Source organism: Bombina bombina, chromosome 2, assembly GCF_027579735.1.
Source record: "Bombina bombina isolate aBomBom1 chromosome 2, aBomBom1.pri, whole genome shotgun sequence".
NCBI classification, from domain to species: domain Eukaryota; kingdom Metazoa; phylum Chordata; class Amphibia; order Anura; family Bombinatoridae; genus Bombina; species Bombina bombina.
In genome coordinates, this window is record NC_069500.1 from 1,002,116,538 (window position 1) to 1,002,129,187 (window position 12,650).

A 12,650-nucleotide genomic window follows, 5' to 3' on the forward strand; every position below is an offset into this window, starting at 1 on the left:
CATATCCGTGCTTTTCCCCATTTCAGCCAATATCAATCCCTTCTTTGTGATTAATACAATAATATAAAGCCAAACTGAGCTTTCTACGCACATCTCATATAAAATATGTAGATTTAGCTTTTAAAAAAGAAATAAAAACAAGTATGGAAATCTGCCCATAACATCAGATACATTTTAAATTAAAAGAAGCTTAGCTAAAAAAATAACACTCAACAATAGTATGGTACAAAAATGTAATTATTAAATGGCAAATTCAACCTTTTATACCTTATTGTAACCACTCAACTGTAACTTTCCATAAAAGTAAAATACTGTATTGTGACATAACATATGTAACAATCCATTTCTAATGTAATCTCTCACATGGTTGTGAAACTTCTGAGCTATACCCATTTACTTCCTTTTTTTTTTTTTTATTGAGGTAACCATTTGGCATACAAACAACAAAAACAAACAAGAATTTTTTTTTGCAGTAATATACAATAAAACTTAAAAATTGCTTATGACAAGTTACATTGTATGGGTTACATATTAGAGTTGCTTATGTAATAGGGACAACTTGTAAACCATATTGCGGAAGGCAAATAGTATTTACAACGGCTGCAAGAAGATGTGATAGAAAACAGTTCAGGAACATACCAATACAGTGAGAACCTTCTTATCTTTCTAAGAGGCCACTTTTGGACCTCATAGCAAAAGCAATAAATAGCACTAGTGGAAGGTTACCCTAATTGTAGGAGGCCACTTGTGGGCCTCATTGGCTATACCTTAGCTTTTAGGTTTGTCTAACTGTATAGTTGTTAAGTAGGGGAAAAAAATGGATTTTCTTTCTGGTAGAGTCAGTTGTCCATAGGAGTCTAGGGTATAGGAAGATGGTTAGAATCATACTATAGGTGACTACCCTGCACCTTAACAATTGCATAGGGTTGAGAGTGAGTACACTCGCCTTAGAGAATGCAGGGCTAGGGTCGCAGACAGAACCATTCACGAGGACATAATGTGAGTCAATAGTTCATATAGGACAAATATTCGTATTTTTCGAGCTATAGATTTGCAGGGGATACGCTGTGGCAAAGAAAACGCCACAGCTCATAACCTTAGCTAAGCTAGCTATTATACCTCTGGGGATGGAAACTTTAGTTTGTTAATAGGAGTGTTTAGTTAGAGACAAAGTGAAGAGGTACTTTACTTTGTATATATATCTTGTTGTGAAAATAAGGTGAAGTATTATTGGCAGAACAGCTCCTACAAACATAAATCTAGAGATAAGGCACCCACTAGTTTCTCCGCAATGATAGGATCTCGTCATCCCGGCCGTAGACATCGAGACTCCAAGGCCAACTAATGGAAGAGGAGAAGTAGAGACACCCAAGTGTGGTTGGGGGAATTAAAATAAGAAATGGCGTTGATATAGGTATTGCTGCTAGGTGAAAGGGAAGAGATATATTTGGCCTGCAAATATATATTAGGTGGGGGTACAAATTCCGTAGTTAGCTGCACTTATAAGAGGTATCTTAAGTTTGCTACTCTTTCCTTCTAACCACATCTCTATTGGGTACTATAAAGATATGTATTGGGATTATCCAGGTCGAGTACATAAAAACATCAAAGTTTTGCAAGAGATATGTTTAACCTGCAGAGATATATTAAATAACCATTCAGCTTATATTACTGTCGCCAACAGGCATTTTTATGAGACATATCTTCAGTTTGTTGCTCTGATTGCCTTAATGACTCCCAATCTAGCAGGTATGATGAACATATGTATGCTGTGAACAGTAAAACATATTAGTGCAACTAATAGCAAAGCATCAATGATGATATAGATATATTTAACCTGTATATATTAGTTTAGTTTAGCATTCAGCCCATATTGCTGTAACCGACAGCACACAAGCTGCATGAGAAATATCTTCAGTTTGCTGTTCTAACTGCCTCATCTTAAAATAGACACTAGCGGCTAGATTTAGAGTTCGGCGGTAGATGGGCTGTTAACGCCACGCGTGTTTTATGTCTAACGCACGGCATTGTTTGACTCCGGTATTTAGAGTTAATATAAGACCATCTAACGATGCTCCTAACGCGTGTATGTCACACGCGTAATCCTGCCCGCGTTAGACAGTCTCCCATAGAGAACAATGGGAAAGGCAAAAAATAGCTTTTTTCACCTAACACTCGATCTCGCGAGAAATACGCACAGCTCGGTCATATGACGCATACCACATCATGCACAACAATAACACGCCGCAAATGTCACAACATCAATCAATCAACAAAGCACACAAGCATTACACATTCACAAGCGGGGGAAGTTTTAATACTATTTATACGTGGAATACGCATATACTTTAAGATGCGGAAAATCGCACAATAACAACAAGGATTAAAAAATATATACATACACTAAAAAAAAAATCGCATTCAATATCATTATATATTATGAAAAACATACATATACAACACTTCACGAAGAACACACCATCGCAAATTCACATTTAAAAAGAATACTATTGGACAATGTTAGAGAAAACGACCACTATGACATCATCGCATTCTACACATTCCACAAATACCAACTCAAAATGAGCATGCGCAAATTAACACACCTAATACACATTGCAATAATATTAATTGCTAATAAAGCACACCTGAACACTAATTACAATGGAAATTGGGACATCATTAAACATTTACACAGGGTATATAAGCACCACACAAGCAGGGCTTCTTTGACTGTGTTGCTGGTGGGTCTTTGGAGAGTTAAGAATAGAGATTTTGCGATTTTTTGAGAGTGAGTTAGTGTTAGTGTGAGAGAGTCAGTTGGTAGTGTTAGCGTGAGAGAGTCAGTTGGTAGTGTTAGCGTGAGATAGTCAGTTGGTAGTGTTAGAGTGAGAGAGTGAGTGAGTTAGTGGGAGGTAGCGGGAGTGGGAGAGAGTCTGTTAGTGGGAGCGTGAGTGAGTTAGTGGGAGTTATTAGTGATAGTTGTTAGTGTGAGCGTCAGTTAGTGGTAGTTAGTGAGCGTTAGTGGGAGTGTTTGTTATTGAGAATTAGAAGTAGTGTTAGTTAGCGAGCGAGTGATTTATCTGTACACTTAACACATTTACACGCAAACACATTCAATACATACATACACTTATCAATAACACTACATACACTCCATACCCCCTACCCCCTCATACTACACTCCATACCCCATTCCTTGTAGTCCCATTCCCTTTCATCCCATTTACTCTTATCCCATACCCCATACCCATCCCATACCCATCCCCTAGTTACATTTAGTTTACATATCCTCCTTTTAGTCTTATTCTTTTCGTTTATTTAAATACTCCTTACCCTCTTTGTTTTTTTTTACATCCCTCACACTTTAAGCACCTTTTTTGTCTTTTTAGTTCTTTATTTTGACCCCCTTTCATTTCATCACACTCACTTTTTTTTTATTATTTGGGGTTTAGTTTAGGGAGGAGATGGAGGCCAGGCAGGGGACAGGTAGAGGGGGGAGTAGAGGGAGGGGGAGAGGAACAGGGCAGGAAGGGGGGCAGGAAGGGGGGCAGGAAGCGGGGGTGGAAGCGGTGGGTGGACCCAGCCACTTGGTTCAAGATGACCAAGTGGCTGGGCCCAGTGGCGGTCAGAGTAGGGCTTCACAGTCCGGGAAACAGAGGGCATCGTCACAGGGGAAGGCCAAGGCGACTAGGGAGGCGAGGTTTACGATGGAGGAGAAGGAGGCCCTCGTAGAGGCCTATATGGCCAGGTATAGGATGCTGCAGCACCAGAAGACTACCCCGACTGACAGGAGGAGGCTCTGGAACGAGATTCGGAATGCAGTCAATGCAGTGGGTTGCCGGAACAGGGATATGGATTCCATCAAACATCGGTACCGGGACTGTAAACTTGAACTTAAAAAAAAGTTAAGCCTGGAGGCCCGACATGCCGCAGGGACCGGTGGCGGCCCTGCCCTTGAAATGGAGTACTGCAGATGGGAGGAAATGTTGCGGCCCAGCATCTCCGAGGTGGAAGTAGTCGGTATCGGAGGAATCGATACCGGGAACCTGCCACTCTCATCTGACGGTAAGCTCATTTAACAATAATTTCACATACGAATGTATTTCAATGGACACTATACGCAAACATTTACTTTCATGATTGAGGTAGCGAATACAATTTGACAAAACATTCAAATGTACTTATATTACATAATTTGATTCATTCTTGAGATATATTTTAATGAAGAAATAGCCATGCACACGGTGAAACAATCACAGGAGGCAGCTATATTCAGCTAACAATCAGAATCTTATAAACATATTTAGATATGCTTTTCAGCAAAGAATATCCAGAGAATGAAGCTAATTAGATAACAAAAGTACATTCGAAAGTTGATACTAAATGTATGCTTATAAATCATGAAAGATAAAACATTGGGTTTCATGTGTTAAGGATCCGATTAATGCTATTACGCTGTTTACACGCATTCTATTACTTAGCGGTTACATCAGTATCTAGGCTATAGGTTAGGTGTGCATTTAAACAGACTGAAAACAAACGCAAAAACATTCACATTGACCAGATATCACAAACACTGTTTAGAAAAAGCGGAAATCGTATTGATTGTTTGTTAGATTTCAAAGTGGATTAATGATTCTGCATTTGTAATTGTATCGTAAGCTAAGTCATTTAAACCTTTATTTGCAAATATGCTAATATATACATTTCTTTTTTTATTTTTTTTTTAATATACAGAGTCTGGGGACGAGGCAGCACAGCCTCCTGCATCTCCCCGGGATGAGAGTGGTGGTGAGGAATTCCCACTTCGGAGGGAAGAGGCCCCCCGTGACGAACAGCGCACGGGAGATGATCAAGAGGCCCCGGAAGCACAGGAGGATGCCGCTGAAGCCGCGGAACCCGAGGTCCCTCAAAGACCCGCACTCCGCCGTGCACGGGCACCCCGCCGTGCACGGGTTCAACAGGCACAACAAGAAGAAATAGCGGAGGTGCGGGTTCTACTGGAGTACATAGACCAGATGCGTACCTCCCGGATAGAAAACATAGAAGGACGACGCAGAATACTTGATGGGCAGAATCAAATAATTCAAGGCCAAAACGAAATAATCAGTATACTGAATACAATACAAGAAGGACAAACAAGAATGTTCAATCTTCATCAGGAAATGTTCACATTTTTCCGGGAGGCGCATGCTGGTCTACCTCCTGTTGCTGGGCCTCTTGTTGCTGGGCCTCTTGCTGCTGGGCCATCTCCTCCTGCCGGCCCATCTCATCCTCCTCCTCAGCCATCTACTCCTCCTCCTCCTCAGCCATCTTCTCCTCCTCCTCCTCAGCCATCTTCTCCTCCTCCTCCTCAGCCATCTACTCCTCACCTTGGTCGTCCCAGTACTCTTCCTTCCACTCCTCCCACAACAGCTCCAAGGAGGACTCTTCGGAGTCGGCAGTTGCCTCTCCCAGAGCCTCAGCCCCGTGGGAAGAGGGGAAGGAAGAGGAAGTAAGTTTTTTTTTCAATCTTAAATTTTGTTTTTTGTGTAATGGATAGGTATGTGATGATGTGGTTTTCATACACTTGTGGACCACACTCTGTATATAATCGACATCTATGGGACCGGGTCCATGGAGGAAGATTCTTTGCAGAGTGTGGGTTATAAGTGTGTGAAAACCACATCATCACATACCTATCCTTGTTCATGATATTGATTGGTTTCTGTGATGTGATGTCCAAACTGTTTCCCGAATCGCTAACTAAATTACCATAACAATTATCCATGATGGCATATTACTGTTTGAATGCCAATAACACAGCTTAAAGGGACAGTCAGAAAATTATTGATTACAAAGAAAACACTGTATTACGCATTATAAAGTTTGAAACAACAAAACATGGAGAAATACATGTGTGACTTATGTGCTTACCCTTGTATCTATGACTATGAAAAATGACCACTTATTTGTTGTTCTGACATAACAACATTTTAGATATCAATGATCAATACATGGTCAATAATATGCTGTATGAGCACAAGATTTTACATATACAAATGCTATCCAAATGCCCTCTAGTGCTCAAATTGTATAATGATTACAAGCACTCTTCAAGATTTAAGAAATGAGCACACCAACCTCATAGGTTTAGATAGCAAATTTAGATAGCAAATGTTCAATTGTTGAGAAACATTTGATATCCTTGTTATTACAGAATTGACTTTTCGAATAATGTAAAAATATTTTTTTTCGAAACTGTCCCTTTAACAACATTACATATGCTAACACATTTTAAGCTTGTTGCTATATCTACATGTACTTTGTCAAAAAAAATATTTGAAAATCACATTTATATTGACGTGTTAAATAAAGTCTATTTTCTTTAAGAGACATTATTGTGTTAATATTTTATTGTAACTATTTTTATTTTAACAATGAATATGGTTTAAAGTCCTTTTAGGAGTGGGGGGGTGAAATATGCTAACAAAAATATATTTGAAGATTAAACTATGTGGATCTCATACATGATACAAAAAAACAACATTTGCATTCAAGGGACAGTATCCTATATTTTTTACATAACTGTATGTAATAGACACTACTACAAACAACAAGATTAACATATACTGATAGCAATATTAAAAAGCTTCAAACACTTGCAAATAAAATAGGGTTAGCTATATTTTAAATATAGATGAACCACCATTACAACCGTAAAACACAATACCCCATCATTAACATATGAAAAGAACCTTTACACAAACTGGACAAAGCTGGAGATGGTACTCACATGAAACTCATTGGCTTTGCGAGGAGTAAGAAAATTACTTACATTTTCTTACAACACAAGACAAAATAAACCTATTGGTTAAACAATGGACTATCTAACTAGAGACAAAATCAAATATTTTTATTTATAATGTGAGTGTCTAATGAACCTTTCATAAAATATACAACGAAATTACATTTAGAAGAAGTCGGCATCATATATTTAGCATATGATAAATGCATATTGATTACTTTATTCAAACACAATAGCGCATATTTATTAATTAGATATGTTCAACATTAAACACAACATTAATTTTTAAGAAAAAGGAACATTGTTGACAAACATATTAAACATGGACTGTAGAGATTTGCACTTGCCTAGAAATATCCTATGCATGAAAACATTTTGCTTTCGTTCGTTGATTCAACCAGACATCCAGCAAAAGAGAATGTGTTGGTCTTTATCAGCTACGGGTCAACAATGTAACATGATGCAAATAATACATATTCGCAAGCTTTTTAAAATTGCATGCAGTCACAAACGTTTTTAACGTGCACAAATATTGCGGGACTACGCAATCCAATCACACGTTTTTTTAACTTTACATGTGCCGTCTTAACATGGCGCTTCCTTGATCACGTAAGAACGCCATCCAATGAAAGGCACATTATTGATCACGTAAGAACGCCCAAAAAAAAAAGGCGCATCCTTGATCGCGTCAAAACGCAATCCAATAAAAGGCATATTCCTGATCACGTAAGAACGTCAGTCAATACAAGGAATCATTGGACAGCCTGGCAGGTGACGTCTTAAGCAACATGGCGCATCCGAGATCGCTGAAAAACCGCAGACAATACAAGGACTCAGTGACATCTTGGCATATCATTAAGAAACGTATTTATATTTTAGGAACTAGTATGTGTGTAGATTGCTATCTAGGAATGTCACCAAATTATGAATCATCTTTTCGGACTTGACTGTCCCTTGAACTATAGCTATGGTGTATATCTTTAACATTTAAAAGATACACATGAGAAATACATATGCCATTGATGTTTTAAGATATCTTTGGATTGTTGTTGAATAACAATAGTTATACATGTATTGATTAAACGTGTCATTTATTCAAGTTTAATTATGGTCAGCCTACCTATAGCCATATATGGGAGGAGATGTATTTTGTTAACATATTAGTTAACTAATATTCATCATCTACATTATTTGTATTACACACAGAGATTGATTTGGTTACACTTTGACAATAATATAGATTTGAAAATGAAATACAGGTGCTGTCAACATTACAATAAGATTGTTTATTAATAAAACTATATGTCCTTGTTCTTGTAAAAAGGACAAAAACGCTTTACAAATGGAAATACATTCATTTACAATAGTGATCAACATCACTTAAAGGGACATTATTTTGTTTTTAAAAAGAGCATACACATAGTCAATACTATTTAAATAAAATGAACACTTTACAGGGATTATATCATTGTATCAATACTCAGATCATTTGGTAAAGGTGCATCAATTCATGCAGAGTTTATAAATACACACATGGATATGAACATTTAAATATACATATATACACAAATACAAAAATATATATACATATATAAAGAAATTACTCTGCTAATCATAATCAGGCAATGATAGAGCTAAGAGAAAATAATATAAACACAAATAATAAGATTACATTGGAGATGTTAATCTTAAAGTCATTTACTATTGTCTTACATATATGATTTCATTATAACAAATAGATTTGTTAGGTCCCTTTAAGGATAAACAACATAAACTAGAGCTTGCAAAAAATAACAGGAAGAATGAGGACAAAGATTTGTGAAATAAAATTTATTTTATTAGTATGTAAGAAAACATACACAACGTTTATAAATAATCTTGTAAAAATAAGGAATATATGAGCCATATGACAAGGTAACACAGTGCATCACAGTCCATGAAGAGAGTTGCCAAGGGCCAGCATAGCCCCATTGGAGACACATGACAAGGTAACACAGTGCATCACAGTCCATGAAGAGAGTTGCCAAGGGCCAGCATAGCCCCATTGGAGACACATGACAAGGTAACACAGTGCATCACAGTCCATGAAGAGAGTTGCCAAGGGCCAGCATAGCCCCATTGGAGACACATGGCAAGGTAACACAGTGCATCACAGTCCATGAAGAGAGTTGCCAAGGGCCAGCATAGCCTCATTGGAGACACATGACAAGGTAAAAGAGTGCAACAGGCACAACAAAAAACTGAAAAAAAGGCCAAATGGCAACAATATAAATACAAATTCAACATGTGGACAGAGGATTATTATCTGCCACCATGGAGCATATCCAGATCCTCCACTTACTGGTCATCCTCTTCATTGTCCTGTGCATGTCCAGCTCCAGATTCAGGCCTTGAACGTAATTGCATAATTTCACGCAGAGTCAAGTCCTGAACCCGGAGCTGGGCCTGCATGGTGTCGTTCATCCCTCTCAGGACAGCTGCGTTCCTCAACACGGCCTGCTCTACTCTTGCTATCCCTTCTAGCATGAGCCATGCTGAGTCACAGCCTAAAATAAAATAAAAATTAATATTAAGGATAATTACACAACAGAATAAAAGATTTTAATACATACATTGTCATCATAAAGACAAATAATTATTTACATCAATTATTTTTCATATATTCTTTACACATGAATTAGGTTATTCAGACAGACAGAAATCATTAAAGGCTCATGTTACTCAAACATGTTGAACCCTTTAATTGGTTTTAGATGATCCACTTATACAGCTTGAGTGTATCAAATCTTGTTAAAGGATTTACATTGTACTTACATTAGCAATTTAAAAATTCAATTTAGACTGTGGTAGGCACACATATCCTTAAACATTTTGGCATTGAGGACAAGCTGTGTAAACATAGCAACCAGAAGAAATTACATTCCCACTGGGTTAGACAAGAGATAATGTATCCACATTTGGACATAAAATTTTGTATCCAAGTAGTGGTGTTTGGTATATGTAGTGATATCCAATTAAAGGGACACTGAACCTAAATATTTAATGGACTGATTCAGATAGAGCATGACATGACAAATCTTTAGAAATTACACATATTCATTATATGTTTTAATTGTCAAGCTATATTTTGAATGCAAGAATGTTGGTTTTTATGGAAGCCAATATTTGTTGATGAACCTTGTTTGTGCATGCTGGTTGATGGATACATTCATCCAACAATAAAGAAATGATGGCCACATTTATTTTATTGTTTAAACTAATTATAGGAATAAGTTGTTTTCAATTAATATATCAAGAGAATGACGAATAATTCATAAGAGTATTCTATTATACATTGGCTTAACATTGCATGCTGGATTTGAATCACAATTTAACCAATTTAACTTCACTGTACCTTTAAGTATCTTATAAAGTGTATTTAGAATGATACTTACAGCTGTGCCTGGGAAGGACAATCTGACACCCAGGACAATGAAGGTTTAAACAGGGGGGAGGGATGGGATTGGCTCGGGGAGGGATGGGAATGGCTTGGGGAGTGGTGAGCTGCTGCTCCAGGGTAGGCCGTACAGCTGGGGAGTGGGGAGTTTGGGTCTGGGCAGCTGTACGGGCCAGAATACGGGGAGAGCGGCGAAGGGGGGTGTATGGGCGTTTTTTGGGAGGGACAGGATATGAAATATGGGAAGGGCTGGCAGTGGTCGGGGCATGGTCATGGGTTTGGTGATGGGAAGGGCTCTGGGTGTGTGCAGAGGTGTGGCCATGGTCAGGGGTGTGTGCACGGGGAGGGGTCTGTGACTGGGCAGGGGCGGAATCCAGATGACCAGAAGTGGTGGATCCATCTGAAAATGTAAAATAAATATATTAACATCTCATACATCCTGACATCAAATCAACGCATTTAAAATTGATTATGTTTTCAATATACCTCGAAGTGTGTTTGAATCTGTAAACTATTCTGAAATGAGGATATGGTATCTATATAGGCACTCAGATGAATCTCAATGACTGTCTGTACAATGTGAAACTTATTATTGTGTTTTGGCATGGAATATGCATGTGACATAATGATGGCATGAATTATATATTCTTAAAAAAATATATACAAGCAGATTTTCATGCTGCCTGATATAGAAAGGGGGCAGTAGTGTATTTGAACAGACAAATAATATTCCTTTTTAAAGGGAAAAAGCTGTAGACTTTGAATGTCTTCAATAAAATGATTTCAAAAAAAGAAACATGTTGGAAACATGATAGATATATTTCACATACCATCAGACTCCAAGGCAGCCTCTTCCTCCTCCATCCCACATGTGACATCAATCTCTGTAAAACATAACATGTTGTGTACACCTTAAGATCAGATATTATAACATATGTTACTGTTGCTCAAATACGCACATCAATGTTGCATTAAAGATATACACACACAAAGTTATGATTTACATCATTTTGATGGAGCATACAAATGACAATAGATTTGTTATTGTCAATAAATCAGAATATTAATGTATTGTTTGTCTTAATGTTAAATTCATAAAAGCATAGTACATAGAACATTTAAGATTTCTCATGTGTGTATCACTTGATGACTGTTGTTAAAAAAAAAAAATTTAAAAAAACATATGTTAGACATCTTATGAATAACAAATGTGTAGAATAATAAAGTAGAAATTATTAATCGCTCAATATAAAAAATAAATATATAATCAGAAGATAAATTCTATGATTTTTTATAATGTTATGCTTCATCGGAATCATGATCATAATATTGATTAGCAATACACCTTCAATTACATATAAATGAGTCAATGGACTTACCAGGAGACCGCAAAGGCGGCTCTATGTCACTGCTGGATTCCTGTGGGCTCCCCACACCAACTCTCTCTATGAATGATATAGATATATATTATTAAACACATTTTGGATATCACTAAATCACATCTGTCTAGAATTTTAACATTAATCAACTTTAAAATGTGAAGAATAGAGCAGTCATTACACCAGAAAATGCTTGATTGAATCAAGGGGATTCTGTAAACATATCTGTATTCAACATATGTTTAATGTCAGACTACATTAGACATCAAATTCATCTCAGATGCTGCTATTGCATATCTAAATATACCCAATGATCAATGTTCTTAACCATTTAAGGACACAGCTTTCACTTAGCTCAATTGTTTTATGACGGAATAATTCCGTCATATGTCCTTAAGAAGTTACAAGAATACACACAAACCACATATTGAGGAGCATCTGTTGACAAATCTAAACAAACATGTGTCACATCGAGCCATTTTTTCAATGTACAGTAATCTTGTTTAGGACACAACACATATTTATCACAATACATAACAAACTTTATTATTACAAATATGTAATCATGGTGCTGTTAGAGTATGCAGATATATATAAAGTAACTCCAACAGATAATTAGATTTATATATCAATAGTTTTTAATAAAAATAATGTAATGATGAATGAATCTATTTTGTCTTAAAGGGACACTGACATGATTAATTTAAATAATTGATTTCTATGTTCAAACTGTAAAAAATGATTTAACATTGACTCCTATTATAATTCGAATGTTGTTCGATATTAATCTTAAAGGCAGATAAGGAATATTGGATTCAATAAATATTGTTTGTTGAAGGTATCCACCAATCATCAATATAAACCCAGGTTGGTCAACAAATATTTAGATGCACATAAACGTACTTTATTTATTTTAAAATACATTTAGCAATAGAATATGTCACATATGATGATAGTATTATATTTTATGTTTATTAATATTGCATACTGTATGTGAAAGACAATATTAATAATTGTAGTTCAGTATCCCTTTAATCTAAAATTA